Genomic DNA, 21725 nt, shown 5'->3' with positions numbered 1-21725 from the left:
CATACACACATCCCCAGCATAACTGTGAGTTTCAAACATTATTTTATGATTGTGTATAACTTTGATTGCATATGTATCCTACATGTACGCCATAGAAAATTGAGAAAGGAAATGGGAAATATGTATACATTTATACTAGTATATATATATACCAATTATAAAAAGTCAAACATTTTATAAACAATATTGTTACGACCATTTAATCCTTTCAATCTAAAGCTTATTGTACTCATTTTCCAAACTTATTTGATCGATTACCTCTCAATTGGCCGTTTCAGAATCTAAAGGAATATAGGCGATTTCATTGTTTGTACCCCAAAATGAAAATAACGTCATGTCATTGGTTGAATTTCAATTGTTTAGGACGTTTTTAACCAATCACGACGTTTTGGTGTACACTTTTGAAAATATTACCCAGAATGCATTAGATTCTGAAACGGCGAATTAGTATTCACAAACAAATGAACAGCTATAAAGGAAAGATGTTATACAATTACGATCCATCCACATATCACCAAGTGAAGTAGCTTTTATAACAATACAACGCTGAGTCGCAGACTCTGGTTGTCCAGGGTACCAGTTAAAATATGACATAGCGGTACCGTCTTCTAATTTCCAACTTCCGTCTGGTTGCTCGTTGCCTGCTAGACATATTCTGACATGGGGTCTATCAGCTGAAAAGGTAATTTATGTGAGACATTAGAAATTTTGAATCATATCTAAAATTCAGTGGAAAAAACCCAGTTATAAAACCAATTTAAATCACTCATGCTAAAATAAAAAATATCAAGATGAAAGTGTATTATATATTTTATTGGCGTTGAACTTCTTAGATCAGAATAAATTATATAGGATCAAGATACTTAAAAGCGACCCCCCTAAAAAAAAAAAAAAGCAAAAAACCAAACAAACTTTTTCGTATCTTTCCAATGGATTTTACAGATTTGTTTTAATGAAACAAAAAAGCATTTTGGTCTTCAAATATTTTACACAATATCATTCACTGTATGCATAAAAAATAAGCTAAATTATTTTTAAAGATAAAGGTTGAACGTTAACTTTTTTCTCATAAAACTGTAAACCAATTCTTCCAACATGTTAAAATAGTAAGGGTGATTATAATATATTTGGTTTAAAACTCAACACTGCCACATATAGTCTCTCTATTGACCAATTCCAAAACTCATTACAGAATTGGTGATAATGTGTATCTGATTGACGTTAATTAATACTTATAGATTATCGTTGGTTATCTCAACGAGATTGATTTTCTCGCTTGAGCTGGAACAGCGAAAGTGAGAAAAGCAATCGAGTTGAGATGACCAATGATAATCTGTTTATCGCTATTTTACCTATGACGACGTTGTCAATTTCAATGTCAATTTCGTTAGTAACGCACGTGGCGTCCTTAGTTTCTAGCGATAATTTTTCCATCTCAAGTGAGTAGCATGATATGAAAATTATCACAAAAAAAGATCAAAGGAAAAATGCACAAAATAGCGATAATCGTATATATTCATGTCTCGTAAAATTGGACACTATTGAAATGACACGTCTCATTTCTGTGAATCATAATTAAAATATCACGTGTTCTTCAAGTTCTTTCAAAATAGCTTAAATTCATTTTTTTTTCTTTGAACGTTCTGTTCAGAAAAAAATTCATTGGCTTTGATAACTTTTACTTAATATACATCTGCAAAGATAATACATTTACCTAGAAAGTTCGTGAAATAATCTTGCATTTCTTGAGAAGTCACAGCAGCTAGCTTTCCGCCTCTCGCAGCACATAAGGCATGTGTGTCATTAAAATTTATTGAAGTAATTTCATGCACACTGTAGCAAAACTGAAGTGGTCTGTAGTAATTGTTTTCTGGAGAACAGGTGCCTTTAACTAGAAACAATCAGGTTAATTAAAAGAACTCAGAAATATGTTTTTGAAACATCACTTGCTCTAAAAGTCACATTAATTTTCAAATATAGTTCTTATACACTGTAGAAAGGATGTAGAAGTATGGCTTCCATACATTTTGGCTTCTGGCAGAGGGAGTCATATTGAGACCATGCTTAATCTATTTACATAGTCATCGCCGATATAAAAAGGAAGAATTTAAATTAATAAAGGCATTGTTATAAAAAAATGCTCACTCCATTTATGTATCCATCTACACAGCTACTTTTGCATAGGTACTATGTATGTACTATTTATGTACCACAAATCTGTAGTACTGGAAATCTACTTTTGATATTCAGTACTATATTGTGTTACTTACGAATTATTGTAATATTTAAGTACCTGTATTTTACAGTACTTGATTTGTACTTGAAATTTAAGTACTACAGATTTTTGGTTGCACGGTTACATTTTCAGGATTTTGAACGTTTGTCTTTTAAAATCTCATGAAGTTATGATGTTCAAACATGGAATACTGTGATCATTGTTGGTATCATTTTCGTACCAATATTTTGAGTACAAATGAAGTACTCGAAAATACAAGTACCTAAATATTACAATAATTTTAAAGTAACGAAATAGTACTAAATATTACAAGTAAATTTCCAGTACTACAGATTTTAAGTACAGAAATAGTACCTATGCAAAAGTAGCTGTGTACGACTGTTATCTTGAACAATTAAACGAACGACACTCTTGCAGGTCAGGAATCTTCTTGATTATAGTGGAATAACAAATTTTAAGGCATAACTAAAAGGAAATTTGAGGTATACTAAATGAGAAAGCAGGCGACATAACAAACATACTCACTTATATACAAGCGTGTACAAGTATTTTTTTATTGATAATTTTATAAGTGGGATAAACACAAAGCCAGAAATACACCCCGCCCCCCAATAGATAAAAATAAGACAAAACATTGAAATCAATTATACATGTAGTAACATGAATGAAGATTTAGCAACATGAACTCTTTCAATCGCTAGTGCTCATGACAACTACAGTTTTACATTTGTCTTTTCGATGCCTTTAGAAGCTGCCTATGTGGTATGGGTTTTACTCATCTGTGAAGGGCCTTACGGTGACCTATTATTGTTAACTTCGGTGTCGTTTGGTCTTTTTTGGAGAGTTGTCTAATTGGTAATCATACCAGGTCTTCTTATTTTCATGTTATACAAACTAGTGACATACAGTACGTCGGAATTGGTGTAAGTATAATGAGAATAGGAGAACAGAATATTCGTAAGTAGTATATCACGGCAATACGTTTCGTTTGAAATTCAGGTTTATTCATGCCGTTGTCAGTTTGTTTTCGACTTGTGAGTTTGAATGTCGCTCTGGAATCCATCTTTCGCCTCTCTTTAAGATGTTATGATGCGAAGTACACGTCTAATAAATATGATCTCCACTAATCAAGATGCAAAATAAAAACGGACGTAAAGGAAAATGGATAGTTTATCAAACCGTTGGCATAACTACATTTATTTGTTGTGTAGAAATAATCTTGCAATTTGATTATTTATTTTCCCGGATGTATGCACATTGTAACACACCACTTTAGTTCACCTACGGATATAATTTTGCCGAACTTTAAAAAAAAATCAAAAATAAAATCAAAAACCCGTACAAAAGACGACTGACAAAAGTTTGCTAGCGACGAGTCAAACTCCATGGAGTTTCAATTCATCTCCTTTTTCCATAAGAGCTTTTGATTTACATCTTGCAATGACAAAGACAATTATTGGAAAAATGGTTAATTAATAGTATATAATCTAATCATAGATAACATGCTTACAATTTTATACGCCAGACTCGCGTTTCATCTACAAAAGACTCATCAGTAACGCTCGAATAAAAAAAATTATAATGGCCAAATAAAATTTGAAGTTGAAGAGCATTGCAGACCATCAGTACCGACAAATTATACTGGGAAGTAATACAAATATTCCTTTCAGCTGGTTGCATATGTAGATGCATCAAACATGTCAAATATGTACACTAGTTAACAAAAGAAACGATACAAGGCAATGTATTTTCCAAATATAATGAAATTGGATACAATGTACCAAGGTAAATAATTGCCCAATATGCCCAATTTGTCTATTTTTTACAGAGTGTAATTTCTTATTAAAATCATTGATTTAAGGCAAAAATTATTTCAAATATTCGATATTACAACTTAAAATTTAAACTTAAACATGGTCTGCGTAACATTTGAATGCCGTTGCAGATATTTGAATAGTTAATTCTCATCTTCGAAATTAAGTGCCGACTATTGTCATCATTTTCCGCAAAATTAAATTTGCCCCCTGTGTTTAATAACTCGATATTTTGGCCAAATTATTTTAATCATCTGCATTTGCTTCGTAAATGAATGTTTTTCATTGTATAATGTAACAGTTTTTCCTATTTATTATATTTTATGATAAATTGGAGTTCAAACTTGTGTATCGTTTCTTCTGTTGACTAGTATATTTGTTTTACAAGGTTTATTTATCGATCAGACATCAAGACCGTCAAACGTCTGGCCATTGTACATAGCATCCCAATTGCAATCAGACAAGATCTAGAAGCGACCAGGACGCTTATGAAAAAGCTATAAAAAAGCAAATTACAAAAATATCGAACTCTAATGTAAATTCAAAACGTCAAGCCCTTTATTAAATGGCAAAATAAAAAAAAAACACTCAAGCACATCAAACGAAATGAAACAACTGCCATATTTCTGACTTGGTACAGACATTTCCTTATGTAGAAAATGTTGGATTAAACTTGGTGTTATAGTTAGCTAAACCTCGTATTTGTATGATAGTTGCATACAATTTCATTATTTTGACAACAATATGTGAGCAAAACAAATAGACATAAGAGGTACAAAATGTCAACATTGTGTTATAATCTTAATCATTATAAAAACACAACATTAAACAACTAGGTAAAAAAATGGCATATAGAAATAAGATGATGTAGTTTGAGTGCCAATGAAACAACTCTCTATCCCAGTCACAATGTGTAAATAGTAAACAATTATTATTTATAGGTCAAAGTACGGCCTTCAACATGGAACCTTGGCCCACACCGAACAGCAAGCTATAAAGGGCCTCAAAATGACTAGAATAAGTGTAAAACAATTCAAACAGGAATACCTACGGTCTAATCTGTGTAAAAATCAAGAAATACTTATGAAGCACAGCAACAAACGACAACCACTGAACAACAGGTTCCAGACATAGGACAGATGCCAACATATGCAGCGGGTTTTAACGTCACAACAGGCGCCAACCTTCACCATAATCTGACACAGTAGTCAACAATACATAGAAAGACACAATAAAATATCTATTGAAATGGCTTAACTCAATCGAAATGACATATTAACAAAAACAAGTAAACATACACTGAACGAATACATTTGATCTATGCCACAATATAAATACGATATTAATAATAAAGATGGAGATGTAAAACAATGGCAAAATATCAACTACAACCTTAGACAAATGGCGTTAAATAAAATAACTTGCACAAGTAAATTTAAATTTAACAATTGTGTTGTTAGAAGTACAGAAATATTAAAAACAAATTGTTGTTCATAGTAAGAGAACATGAGCGAAAATTTATTGTCATACACTCTTTAGTCAAAGCACATACGAAAAAAAAATTGAAAAAAACAAAAATACAAAACATCACAATAGCACAATAACACAATGGTGGGATGTAAAAATACCGATCCACGCCAAAAGTCTTTGCATCTTAAGAAAAAAAAAGGAAAGAAAGCATAGTCTGGGAGAGCATTCTATTTCGTACTAAGATACTCAAAGTTATAAAACATAAAATGAAGCACGATCACTCAGACTTCTTCTACTATTAACAATATATTATATGAACATTTTCCAGCAGACTGAACCAAAAGCAGTTATTGAACATCATATAAAGTTCCTACTATGTATTGGCGTCCTAAATTACAAAAGAAATCTAAGTTATTTATTAAGAAATTATTCAACAAAACATATTCCGTTTATTCTTTCTTGTACTCTTATTATCGTTTCGGTAACTCTTTATCAAATAGTGTAACAGAGCTTGTGTAAAATTGGTAAAGGCAATTTGTGGAGCGTCAACAAACACTTTAATCCAGTCTTACGACCCTGAAACAAAAAATAAAATAAAAAACAAAACAAAACGATTGCAATCTATGTTACAGAACTGCACAAATCATTAAAAGTTATTTCACTTATTTGCAAAAAAATGTTTTTGTTCTTTAATATTAATCATTTCCGTGATAACACTAATCACCGTATAAATGTGAGAAAATGTTTTTGAGCCAAACATGAAAATTATTCAATACGGTATAGATTGTATGTGTCCGAAGCACTTTTCTTGATTAACATTTATCAGAAAGTCAATGAAGTCAGAACTGAAACAAGTGGAAAGATATATGATCGAAAATGACAAAAAAATAGCCAAATCAATTAATGTCATGATGGTCATAATTTTATCAAAAATCGATCAAATCTCACTTTCTGTTTTAAAGAGTCCATAGAAGGAAATGCGTCATTTTGTCTTATGTTGTAAGTGCAAGTCTTACCATCTTCTGTGAGATAATTTCTCCATGCAGCTCCTGAACCACTTGGTACCGGAAACGATGGTAAGTCGAACTGTTTATTATGCATTACGCACTCTTTCAAGTCCACATTGTAGAAAACAGAAAGACATTCTCCTTTAGCTTCGCAGTCTCTAATGCATCGAATTTTGTTGTCAGCAAGAGTTATTCCAACAGCACCAGATTTTTCAAACAAATCATTCATCTCAAATTTCAATTTTGCTTTAAAAACCAAAATCCCATCTGTCAAAAAAAGAATTCCGAAAAACATGAAAATTCTAAAAAATACTTTGAAAGTTTTATAGAGGTTTTCCATAATTTATGCAGATTTAATGGCAATTCCAATGGCTAGAAATGCGCGACTAGGGACAGATTTGATGGCAATTCATATGGCTAGAAATGCACTACTAGATAAACTTCACAAACGTTCCTCTATAAGTTTGAGCAATGAGATCTGTCATGTAGCTTTCTTTGCTTTTCAAATGTTTATCGATATACATGTTGATATAGTTAAAGACTTTTGAAACAGACATATTATATTATGTAAAATATCAAAATTTTAACAGAAAATCATTCAAAACAGATATTTGTATAAGTAAAGGTTCAAAATGGAATTTGATTTAAAACAAATAGCTGCAGTAGTATTTATCTATTTGGTTTAACAAAAGTTATTATTAGTCATAATAGTTATTAGTATATCTAAAAGCTTTTCTGAAAGAAACATTCAAGACCTATATTTGTAATACAGACATCTAATTATGAAATATGAATTAAACGTAAATATCAATTAATTAATAAATCAGTATCTAATTCTGACAAGACTTGGTCTCAATTTCATTGAATCAAATAAAAATGCAAATACAGTTACGAGAGTTTAATTTGTTTTGCAAGGACACAATGTAAATGTTCTGCCTGTATTTACTGATTGTTTCCCCGTTCCAACACAACCTAAAATAGTGATTTACAGTTACATTGTATCGTCATGAACATGTATACTTGATATGGGTCACACGACATAAATTGCTAGTTCTATCTATTACTTAAGTGGTGACAAGACCTTTTGTATCCTAAATATCCCCCGAGGATGATTTCACAATGAAGTATACATCTTCGTCCTTTTATTTTGTATATATCGAGATTCTTACCCGTATAACTGAAGATTTATTCCAACCACTATTTAAAAAAACAAAACCCGGAATGCACGCCATTTAAAAGTGACTTAACGTTCAGATTTTGAGTTTTCTATCACACTACCTGGTTGTCCCTTAGAAAGCAAAATGTTCTATTTCCCCTCAAATATATTCAGAGGGGTAATTTAAAAACAAAACTCTTAAAATTACTAAAAATTACGCTTGTACATGTAGTAAATAGTTTTTCTCTTGTCCAATCCCTTCGCATACTAGTATATAATTAGTATATGATAAATTTCGATTTAAACAAATCCTTATTAATGACATCATTTAATCTAATACAACATTGTAAATATTTGCGAAAGCAAATTTACAGATCTAACATTGTTGGGTTGATGTTTAGACGAGTTGTATATACATTATGTACACAGCCATGTATCACCATCATTGATAACGATCCAATGGATACATCTATTGTAGGGTTGTCACTGACTCAGACGTACTTATAAATATAATTATTTTCTGTAACTGTATCTTACATTAATTTGTAGGATCCTTTACTATAGATAATTTAGCTGATCTGTAACAATAACATCTTCATGCCTTATATATCATATACTGCAGTACGCCGCTAGATTAAAACTGACGTTGAAAGGTAACACACGGCCAGCGAAAGCTCTATTTTTTAAGAGCCCAGGTGGTCGTGTGGTCTAGCGGGACGGCTGCAGTGCAGGCGATTTGGTGTCACGATATCACAGTAGCATGGGTTCGAATCCCAGCGAGGGAAAAACCAAAAATTTGCGAAAGCAAATTTACAGATCTTACATTGTTGGGTTGATGTTTAGACGAGTTGTATATACTTTATGTACACAGCCATGTATCACCATCATTGATGGCGATTCGATGGATACATCTGTTGTAGGGTTGTCACTGACTCAGACGTACTTATAAATATAATTATTTTCTGTGACTGTATCTTACATTAATTTGTAGGATCCTTTACTATAGATTATTTAGCTGATCTGTAACAATAACATCTTCATGCCTTATATATCATGTACTGCAGTACGCCGCTAGATTAAAACTGACGTGGAAAGGTAACACACGGCCAGCGAAGGCTCTATTTTTTAAGAGCCCAGGTGGTCGTGTGGTCTAGCGGTACGGCTGCAGTGCAGGCAATTTGGTGTCACGATATCACAGTAGCATGGGTTCGAATCCCGGCGAGGGAAGAACCAAAAATTTGCGAAAGCAAATTTACAGATCTAACATTGTTGGGTTGATGTTTAGACGAGTTGTATATAAATATATATATATAAAAATATATATGTTTTGTTTATTCTAAGTGTGTCAGGATCATTAATTGGTATTATTGAGTGTAAGTGTGTCTGTTGATTTATCTCAAATGTAGTTTTCATGTACTAAATTGATAAAGAAAAATATCTTTTAAATTTAAAGTACTATAAGGTAATATTTATTTCTAATCGAATTCGAAATGAAACAAATCGTCTAACTATTTATCATTTCATCTTCTTAAAAAAAAATGGAGAAGGAAATGATTTGTACCAAATATGAAAACAAAAATTCGAAATCAGGAAATTTTCTAAAATAGAATGTAAATAATTATCTGATTACTGTTCCTGTCACCATCATAACACAGATGCGGAATATACAAAAGTAACCTTTAAAATGTACATGAACTAATTTCCTGCTACATCATATTACTATGTACTCGAAGAACGACAGTTATTTATAATTGAGAACAGAATGGAGTTCATACACATTTTGTAAATTTTTTGCCTTGGTTTTCTTTCTTTTTTCTTGCTGGCAGCTGGTGAGTATTCTTAAAACTATTTGTTAGTTACGTAAACAAATAAATACTATACACGTACAAAAGAGTTTTTAAATTAACATACCAAAAGATTTGCAGATGCAAGTACTATGAACGAATCAGATATAAAATATATATTCTTAGATTTGAACACGTTGTTTTCGTGATTCAATCGATTGTAATGTTGACAATGTACTGCAGAGACGTATTAATATAAATTATAACATTGGTTGCAATCAACTACATTGATTTCCCAGTTTAATAAAAACCGATAATTTCACATGTGAAATAAACGTGGTTATTTTACTCCCCGACGTCATACAACAATAGGCGTTGTCAAGACGTCGATAACGCGGATGAAAACAAATTGTGAATGCATAGAAAAAAGATATAGTTCCTTACAGGATTTGCATTAATTTCTGTAAATAAAGCCATTTGCCAATGTAATAAAAAGAATAACTAATCGAAGAATTCAAATAGAGAAAAATATTCAACGAGTGACCGAACAACACAATAATTCACGAATGCGCGTAGCGCATGATTTAATTACCAGTGTTGTTCGGTCACGAGTTGAATATTTTTCTCTATTTGAATTCTTCGATTAGTTATTCTATAATTAAACTTACAGTAAAGTTATGATATAATTATGTATATGATGATCGTTGATGTTTATTATGAGCAGGTACTGCATACATATGTTGAACGTTCGAACCGAGAAATGTTTCGTCGATGTTAGGAAAACGAGAAAGAGGTTGACAGGCGTTTATGCTGAAGTTGGCCATTAATTAAAGTAGGAAGCTTCTGCGGTTTCTACATATTTATTTATCAGTGACTTTCAAATATTTGTAATTCAGCGTTCGTCATGAAAATAAATCGAGAAAAGCGCAGGTGACGGAGAAATACTGAATTGGCGCTTTACCTATTGTGTCTGTTTGTTTTGTTCACGCATCATTATCAATATTACTAAATTCGATGCGATTGTCGTACAAGTGAGAGGTTTAGTGCTATAAAACCAGGTTCAATCCACTATTTACTACATTTGAAAATACCTGTACCAAGTCAGGAATATGACAGTTCTTGTCCATTCGTTTTTGATGCGTTTTGTTATTTGATTTTGCCATGTGATTATGGACTTTCCGAATTGATTTTCCTCTAAGTTCAGTATTTTTGTGATTTTACTTTTTATTGGCACTTATTGGTTTATCAAATTGAAAAAGTAATTTTTAAAGTCAACCAAAATGTATAAATATATATAACCGAGTTAAGTTTTGCATCTAAAATTCATCTTTCAAGTTTGCATGCATTAACCAGAGACATTAACAAAAATAAAAAATAAAAAAATATACACACACTAACTTGCGCATACATATTTTAAAAAGTAAATAAAAAAATCGAGTATATTAAGGTAGAACTACAGTCAGAATTTTCTGACTCCAACTAACAGTCTTTAATGATTAATTTCTCCAAAACTACTCAATGAATTTTTAAAGCTAAAATATTTAATATCTTAATCTGTAGATTAATTTTATTTTTGCTATGATTGATCTCAAAATATAGCTCATTAATTGCAGAAAAAGTGGTCTTCCAACTTGGATGAAAGTGGCACTATCAGGTGAAATGTGTCTTTATCCATTTAATCAACCATTCACAGTCTTAAAAGCGGGTCTCAGATTTTTTATAAATGGCTCCAGTAAGAAGATACATTGATTTAACTGCTGGGTGCCAAACCTCATTTCACCTTTCATCTTTAGACACCTATAAATTCATTTAGAAACAAATTATCCAAAAACTGGGACACGGTATTGTATTCCTCCCTTTAATCACATATGTCAAAGTCAAACCTACAGGATGAGTCTGATGTAGACGAAACGTGCGTCTGGCGTATTAAATTATAATCCTGGTACCTTTGATAACTATTTAAACCACTGGGTCGATGCCACTGCTGGTGGACGTTTAGTTCCCAAGGGTATCACCAGCCCAGTAGTCAGCATTTCGGTGTTGACATGAATATCAATTATATATGGTCATTGTTAACTAGAGGCTCTAAAGAGCCTGTGTCGCTCACCTTGGTCTATGTGCATATCATAAACGAAGGACACACAGATGGATTCATGACAAAATTGTGTTTTGGTGATGGTGATGCGTTTGTAGATCTTACTTTACTGAACTTTCTTGCTGCTTACAATTATCTATCTATAATGATCTTGGCCCAGTAGTTTCAGTGGAAAATGTTAGTAAAAATTTACAAATTTTATGAAAATTGTTAAAAATTTACTATAAAGGACAATAACTCCTTAGGGGGTCAATTTGACCATTTTGGTCATGTTGACTTATTTTTAAGTCTTACTTTGCTGTACATTATTGCTGTTTACAGTTTATCTCTATTTATAATAATATTCAAGACTATAACAAAAAACGGCAAATATTCCTTAAAATTACCAATTTAGGGGCAGCAACCCAACAACCGGTTGTCAAATCATCTGAAAATTTCAGGGCAGATAGATCTTGACATGATAAACAATTTCACTCCGTCAGATTTGCTCTAAATGCTTTGATTTTTGAGGTTTAAGCCAAACACTGCATTTTTTCCCTATGTTCTATATTTAGCCGTGGCGGCCATCTTGGTTGGATGGCCGGGTCACCGGACACATTTTTTAAACTACATACCCCAAAGATGATTGTGGCCAAGTTAGGATTAATTTAGCCCAGTAGTTTCAGAGGAGAAGATTTTTGTAAAAGATTACTAAGATTTACGAAAAATGGTTAAAAATTGACTATAAAGGGCAATAACTCCTTAAGGGGTCAACTGACCATTTCGGTCATTTGACTTATTTGTAAATCTTACTTTGCTGAACATTATTGCTGTTTACAGTTTATCTCTATCTATAATAATATTGAAGATAATAACCAAAAACAGCAAAATTTCCATAAAATTACCAATTCAGGGGCAGCAAACCAACAACAGGTTGTCCGATTCATCTGAAAATTCCAGGGCAGATAGATCGTGACCTGATCAACAATTTTACTTCCTGTCAGATTTGCTCTTAATGCTTTGGTTTTTGAGTTATAAGCTAAAAACTGCATTTTACCCCTATGTTCTATTTTTAGCCATGGCGGCCATCTTGGTTGGTTTGCCGGGTCACCAAACACATTTTTTAAACTAGATACCCCAATGATGATTATGGCCAAGTTTGGTTAAATTTGGCCCAGTAGTTTCAGAGGAGAAGATTTTTCTAAAAGATTACTAAGAGTTACGAAAAATGGTTAAAAATTGACTATAAAGGACAATAACTCCTAAAGTGGTCAACTGACCATTTTGGTCATGTTGACTTATTTGTAGATCTTACTTTGCTGAACATTATTGCTGTATACAGTTTATCTCTATCTATAATAATATTTAAGATAATAACCAAAAACAGCAAAATTTCCTTAAAATTACCATTTCAGGGGCAGCAACCCAACAACGAAAAGTCCGATTCATCTGAAAATTTCAGGGCAGATAGATCTTGACCTGTGAACAATATTACCTTGTGTCAGATTTACTCTAAATGCTTTGGTTTTTGAGTTATAAGCCAAAAACTGCATTTTACCCCTATGTTCTATTTTTAGCCATGGCGGCCATCTTGGTGGGTTGGCCGGATCACCGGACACATTTTTTAAACTAGATACCCCAATGATAATTGTGGCCAAGTTTGGTTGAATTTGGCAAAGTAGTTTCAGAGGAGAAGACTTTTGTAAAAGTTAACGCAGGACGACGACGGACTACGAACGACGACGACGGACGACGACGACGGACGCCGGACTGTAATGAGAAAAGCTCACTTGGCCAAAAATGTCAATTTTTGTCAAAAATGAAAGTGGCCGCATCCGTGTTCATCATTAACCTTTATATATGTTATGTATTATAATCAAATTCAACTTACATTTCAATATAAAGAATGAACACAATGCGGCCACTTTCATTTCAGACGGAAACTGTCAAAACTTTAACTAAAATGCAAAAATTGTGGAGATTTCAGTAATTTATCATAACTTAATGATGATAACCCGATATATGTGCATTGTATTGTAAAAAAAAAGCCCATATTTATGTAGCAGAAGCATTCTTCTTTCCGATATATAACTAAAAGTTTACATTGTAACAATTTTGTAAAACTGCTATGTTTTGGGGCCAAAAAGGAGCCTTACTACTCCTTTCCTGTTACAAAACTTTGAATTTTTCCAAAAACTAAGGATTTTCTTATCTCCAGGAATAGATTACCTTACCCGTATTTGGCAAAACTTTTTTGGAATTCTGGGTCCTCAATGCTCTTCAACTTTTTACTTGTTTGGCTTTGCAACTTTTTTTTATCTGAGCGTCACTGATGAGTCTTATGAAGACGAAACGAGCGTCTGGTGTATTAAATTATAATCCTTGTGCCTTTGATAACTATTTCCCCCTTAGAACCCCTATAAAAGCTACATAAATACAAAAATGCCACTGAGAACACCACATGAGTGTTCTGATTTTATTATTTTGTCAATAGAACCACACACTTTGTGTCTTTGATGCTCTAATACTGTAAATTTTGCATTATGAGTGCAATGACCAACACTAACTTGGCATTTGGCAGGAGTTTTACGTCACATATATGACCAACATCTGTGATGTAGTAATTAAATATAGACAAAGCTCCGCCTCTGATCAGACAGTCTAAAATAAGTGAATAACAAGATGCATATAATTAATATTTAACCTAATTATTATCACTAAAAAGATGATTTCAATTTGTATTTTAAAAATAAATATACTATGAAATTAGCTAGAACATGCAATTAAATTATACAATAAAAGACATGTTTAAAAAAGATCAAGGCCATACCCTTCCTGAAAATAGACTGTCCCACATGATTTTAGAGTTTTATTGAATTGAAAAATTTCATATAAACTTAAAATTAGTTAAAATGCCTAAAACTCCTAACAGAAGACAGATTCAGAGACATGTTGTTCTTGTTTGTAGTAAGAACCTTAACAATTTGTCAGAGGCTATCAAAGAAATTTCACATTCTCATCCATAAAATAGATTTATTCCTTTTGGTTAGATTTTCTCCTTTTCGCACCTTTCTCTGTTTACCTCCATGTTGTATAACTTACTTCTGTTGCAATACACATGATATAATGCGATAAGACTGCACTATTTATCTTGTGGTCATGGATTAACAGCTGGACACTGGTATCAACAGATGATCGACATATTAGCCCCTCCTAAATGCCTTTATATTTAGATTGATTTCCATGTGCTTTTACTTACAAAAGTTCATTATCAATTTACTCCCTGTTGTGATATGATAATGACTTTGGGATTTTTACAAACTGTGCAGAAGAACATTTACCTCAAAATTAACGAAAAAAAAAATCTTTAAAAAATCACTGTTAGACTGTAGTGCAACTGTAGTGGTCTTCCATTTTGAACAGTTTGTGTTGTGGTTCAAATTTTTTTTTTAAGCAATATTTTAATCAGATAACATAAAACACAACGACGATAAAGTGAATTCCATCTATTATTTCAGAAGCATTGTGTATATGCAAAAAAATGGAAAAAAATGGAAAAAAAATAATAGGCGATAAGCATTACTGCATTTTCCTTTTGTTCATACAAAGCAAATATAACATCTTTGGTCAACTGTCAAAAGTCATGACGAGGTTCACTTAACCACTGAATGTACATGTAAGATATACCATGCTAAATATATAAATATATAAATGGTGTTAATTGTGAAAGATAAAAGTCGAATACAAATGAGTAATTTGAAAAACTGTTCATCAATTTTTATTTTCAGGTTTGTTATTTATTAATGATTGTTTACCTTGTATAGTTTCGTGTGAAGTTTTTAAACATAATTGATAACTTTCGATAGGAGTACGTTGCTGTTTATCATATTTGTTTTAGCATTCATTGTTTTGTACATAAATCAGGCCGTTAGTATTTTCGTTTGAATTGTTTTACATTTGTTATTTCGAAGCTTTTTATAGCTTACACTGCGGTATAACATTTGCTCATTATTGAAAGCCGTATGGCAACCTATAGTGTTAACCTCTATGTCAATCGGTCTCTGGTTGAGTGTTGTCTCAATGGCAATTATACGTTATAGGTATATTGATCCAATATCCACCCGTTTATAGTATGGATCACATTTTTATTATTATTGCCGCTCTAAACAGTGTTACGGGGATATATGAAAACCTAGAATATAACATAATAAAACCCAGTTTTGACTATTTACTACAAATAACAAACTTAATTCTCCTTAATAACGAATTTACCTTCAACAAAAAATGTTATAGGCAAATTATAGGAGCTAGTCAAGGCCATGTAGCAAGTCCTCAAATCTCAGATATAGCTATATACCAACATATAAATAAAATTCTAAACATCTTTCCACACAAAAACAAAATATTATTTCATAAACGTATGAAAGATGATGGATATATTTTATTTCAAGGTACTACGGAAGAAGTTAAACTTCTTTTCAAAATAGCAAACACAAACCACAACCTACTGCAATTTACTTATGAAATTGACAGACAAAGTTTGAAATTTCTAGACTTAGAAACGTATAAAGGACAGAGATTTCAAAAAGAAAATATCTTAGATATTAAATGTTTCACAAAACCAACTGAAAAATTCCAATATCTACACCAAAATTCTAACCACGCTAAAAGTTGTTTTAAATCCTTTATTAAAGGTGAAGGAATACGAATTCTTAGAAATACCTCTGATCCTGACAATTTTAATGAAAGAATAAACTTATTTACAGAAAAATTAATACAAAGAGGTTACAAAATCGCTTTTGTAAATAAAATATTAAGAAATATTCCCCATACAGAAAGATTAAACAAATTAACAAACAAAGAAACAAGCATAAACAAAAACACAGATAACTATAATATATCTTTCATAACACAATACCACGCTAATGCGGAAAATTTACAAACCATTATTAGAAAACATTGGCATTTAATTCAAGACAACCCTCAGTTCAAAAATCTCTTTGATAAAAAACCTACAATAGCATTCAAAAGAAACAGGAACATTGGGGAAATCGTTAAGAAACACTTGAAATAAATCAATGTCTCCCAATAGAAATTAATTAGACAGTTACACTAAAACCAAAGGAAGGTGCGTTGACAATGAAAAATGCATATTGAAACGTATCTTTAACTAAATCTAATAACCAAAACCAAAACCAGTTATCCATACGTTGATAAAACGAACAATAATAAATAAAAGGTACAATAATAAATAAAATGTACAAAATAATAAACAAACAAACATTTAGAAAATAAAAATAAAACGGACGACCTCTGAAGAGAGTTACCTGGAATATAATTCCGAAAGAACTCGAAACATTGTACACGTAGCACGTAATCAATGTAAGGTCGGAAATGGGATCCATACTATAAACGGGTGGATATTGGATCAATATACCTATAATGTATGCAGAAGTTTAAAAAGGTTTTGCTGAATTCGCCTTGGGTAATCTATATATATATATATTCCTGTGGTAAAAAATCTTCAATTTATCTGGAAAATAACAAAGTTTTGTAACCAATCCATGTCAACACAAAAATGCTGACTACTGCGCTGGTGACAACCTTGGAATGAAACCTTTTTCAGCACATGCAGCACTGGCATCAACCCCACTGATCCAAATAAACATTTTTTGAAATAGATAAGACGGTTGGTTGTACTGTTTGAATTGTTTTACATTAGTTATGTTGGGGCACTTGATAGCTTGTTGTTCGGTGTGAGCCAAGGCTCCGTGTTGAAGGCCGTCCCTTGACCTTTAATGATTTACTTTTATAAATTGTTGTTTGGATGGAGAGTTGTCTTATTGGCACTCATACCACATCTTCCTTTATCTATATATCATATATAACAGGTTAAATTTGTAGGTTTAAAGCGCATTCCGTCTAAAATAGACTCACCAGTGACTAGCGAATAAAACAAATTAAAAAGGAAAAACACTGTACGAAGTTATAGAGCAATATTGACCTGAAAATCTCAAAATTTACGGCAAAAATTGTTTCAAAATTATTTTATTAATTTCATGATGAGCGTCACCTAGGTAGGACCTTGGATATCAAACCTTGGAGCTTAACTAGCGATAAGTGTGATATTGGTGTTATCAAGACGTTTACTAAAGTATTCTATGTTCTTATTGATGAAAATGAATCTTTAAAATATTCTTGTTTATATGGAGCTAAACTATAGTTAAGTGTGATATTGGTGTCATCAAGACGTTTACCGAAGTATTCTATGTTACTATTGATGAAAATGAATCTTTAAACTCTTTGAAATATAAGTAAGTAAAATTCTATTCAAAGTAAAGTCTGGTTTTAATATTTTCAATCTTTAAATTTTAACTCTGACAAATTTAAAGACAGATTAGAGGAAATAAGTAAAAAAGTAAAAAATTTTGAAACAAAATCCAACTTTTTGTGAACTAGATTACAAAATAACCCTAAAAGAAATTTTGGATGCTATAAATAAACTAAAGAATAATAAAGCTGCAGGATTGGATGGTATTCCAAATGAGATATTAAAATCAGGGGGAAGTATATTTGCACCTGTTTTGCAGAAACTTTTTAATTTAGTATTCTGCTCTGGAAAATACCCTCACAAATGGGCATTATCTTATTTATGTCCAATTTTTAAAGCAGGGAGTCCTAGTAAACCTGAAAATTACAGAGGCATAGCAATAAATTAATGCATTGGAAAATTAGTTAACAGTATTTTAAAAAAAAGACTTGACATTCATCTTGATAAAAATAATATAATTCATCCATGTCAGATTGTTTTTTTCAAAAAAGAGTAAAACATCTGATCATATGTTTGTTTTAAAAAACATATTAGACAAATATACTAACAAAAAAGGGGGGAAAATCTATGCTTGCTTTGTGGACTTTAAAAAGGCTTTCGACAGGGTCATACACTGTGGTATTAAATATAAATTATTGGAAAATAACATATCTGGAAAATTTTATACTATTTTAAAAGATATGTACAGCAAGAATGAAATGTCTGTGAAAGTGGGCAATGTATTAACACAATCTTTCAGTTCACTAGTTGGGGTAAGACAAGTATATAAGCCAAACTTATTTAAGCTTTTCATTAACGATCTGCCTCCAAAATTTGAGCCAAATCCAGATGCTGTTGATATCAATGGGCGTATAATTGATTGTCTAATGTACGCTGATGACATTATTGTATTATCAAATACTAAAAAAGGTCTTCAAAACCGACTTGATATATTGCATACTTATTGTATTGACTGGTGTCTAGATGTAAACTTGTCAAAAACAAAAGTTTTAATTTTTAACAAGCCTGGAAATTTTTTAAAGGAATCATTTTATTTAGATAAAGAGGCTATATAATGTGTTAATAAATGTAAATATTTAGGGATAGTCTTTACTTCTAGTGGTCTTTTTTCAACAGGGGAAAGAAGAGCTATTCAAAAAATCCTTAAAGGCAAAATTTAAATTACAAAAATCCATGTCAGCTTGTAATCCAAGTATTGATACTGCAATTCATTTATATGATCACACATTAAAACCAATTTTATTATATTGTAGTGAAATTTGGGGTTCATTTAAAATTAACTCTGCTGCTTGCAAGAAAAAAAGTGATTATCTATTTGAATTAATCTACATAAATGATTATTTGGAAAAATCCCATTTCAGAAATTTTAAGAAGATTCTTGGTGTTAATAAGAAAGCCTCAAATTTAGCAGTGTTATCAGAGGTTGCAAGATTTCCTTTTTATTTTTCTGTCATTATATCTATGGTAAAATATGTACACAGGCTTAACAAGTTGGACAAAGGGTTACTTTATGATGCTTATGTTTGTTATACATTTTTTGATGCAGAAAACATTAATTGTTGGTATTCATCTATGAAATATGTACTTCAATCACTTGATATACAAAATTTAGATACAAAGCTCAATAAATTAATTAAACTTGTAAAATGTAAACTTTGTAATAGTTTTAAAACATTTTGGTTGGTCAAAAGATATGAAACCTTATCACAAGGTAATGGTAAATTAGAGAATTATTTCAACCTCAAGACTGACTTTGTAAAGGAGGCTTATTTATCAATTAAAGATTTTAGTATAAGAAGAGCTATATATGTAAAATGAGAATAAGTGCTCATGATCTTATAATTGAGAAAGATAGATATAGTAAAGCATACATAGAGAGAACTCAACGTCTATGTCATCACTGCTTATCACATGGATCAAATTCTATTGAAGATGAGACCCATTTTACAGTAAATTGTCCATTAAATGATGAACAGAGGAAATTATTATTTGATAAAGTTGTCACTTTTTGTACTAATTTTAAAGAACTCCCTAATGATAAGAAACATTTCTGGCTGTTCACAAATGAGCATTTACCAACTCTCATGTGCCTAGGAAATTACATTATTAAAGGTGTAGAAATAAGATCCAGATGTAAACAAAATATATGAAGTAATTTAGTATTTTATTGTTATAAGATTTAATATAATAGTTATATAAAACACATGTTGTGTTAGGCTCTGATCCTGTCCATAACGTTATAGTATGTTTTAGTTTTCTGTTTTGCTTTTTCCAATCATATTGTGTTGTAAAATGATGCCCTTTATGGGTTCTTGATTAGATTAATACAATTCTTATCTTATCTTATCTTATCTTATCTATACTAGGATGAAATCTAGTACGCCGGAAACGCGTTTCGTCTACCCCAAAATATGTCTGAAAACTTGAAAATCCCCACTTTTTAATGAATAAAATTCCATAACTTGAAAACTTAAAATTTAAAAATTTATAAAAATCGAAAGGGAGCTCACGTCATTAAATAGAAACAATTAACCAAAGTTTCATGCAAATGGTTAGAGCGTTTTTAAGTTATTAGCCAACATGTTAGCGACGGATGAACGGACGGACAACGACATACCATAATACGTCCCATAAACAGGCGTATAACAAACCCTGGGTACCAAACATTCATTGCTGTAGACGGTTACTCTGTATTATCTAGGCATGGTCAATGTGTCAAATAGTACTACACTCATATATTTAAAACTTGGGATATTATCGTATAACTGCGCTCTATTAGTTTTTTTTAGCCTTTTCCAATGTGAATGTTTTTTTGTGACACATTACAACTTCAATACAGAATTAAACGTGGATTACGTTGTTAATTTATATATAACTTCCGAAAAGTCTATACCGTTTACGGGAAAAGGTAAATAATTTCAACATATTCACAATTAAAGGATAAAACAAACCTTTAATATATATATATTTTTTTATTGGACGGTAATTGTAAAAGTTTATTTTCGGTAACCTTAATAAGGAGACAAAGTTTTTTCGATTTAATTTATATAAACAATGACTAATGTCTGTTTCCTTTACATTTGTTCCTTAATCAATTATCCGTAAAGAATAAACGTTAGGTAATACAGACGGAGAGAACAACAAAATGTACGTGGATACGACAAAGTAACAGAACATATAAATGTATAATTTGTATTATAAATATAAAGTCATCACCATAACGAGTAACAGACTGACACATTTAATTTATTTCTACTTGATTTTCTTTTATTGTCTTTTACTATCCTTGATTTAGTTTTTCGTTTTAATTTCTTTTCTAATTATTGTTAGCATTCTATTTCATTTTAATTAATATACCATACGCACGTTTCAACTACATCAGTGACGCTTAGATCAAAATACTTATAAAGCCAAACAAGTACAAAGTTTAAGAACATCGAGGACCCAAAATTCCAAACAATTGTGCCAAATACGGCTAAGTTATTCTGTGCCTTGGATCAGAAAATTCTTAGTTTTCCAAAACAAAATCGAAATTTGTAGTCAGGAAATTTATAAAAATGACCATATATTTGATATTCATGTCAAAACCGAAGTGCTGACTACTGGGCTAATGATACTCTCGGGGACGAAACGTACGCCAAACGCTTTTTTCGACTACATAAGACTCATCAGTGACACTCAAATCAAAATAGTATAAAGCCAAACCATTATTCATTCAACAATCAGTGAACTTCATAAGTGATAAATGAGGGACTTGCATGGCCTCTTAGTCTTTTTGAACCATGCCGTTGTTAGTTTTTTCGACTTATAAGTTTAAAAGTCCCTTTGATACCTTTAGCCTCTTCTTTATACA

Source organism: Mytilus trossulus, chromosome 6 (genome assembly GCF_036588685.1).
Source record: "Mytilus trossulus isolate FHL-02 chromosome 6, PNRI_Mtr1.1.1.hap1, whole genome shotgun sequence".
In the NCBI taxonomy this organism is placed as follows: domain Eukaryota; kingdom Metazoa; phylum Mollusca; class Bivalvia; order Mytilida; family Mytilidae; genus Mytilus; species Mytilus trossulus.
Note: the sequence above shows the minus strand (reverse complement) of the source record.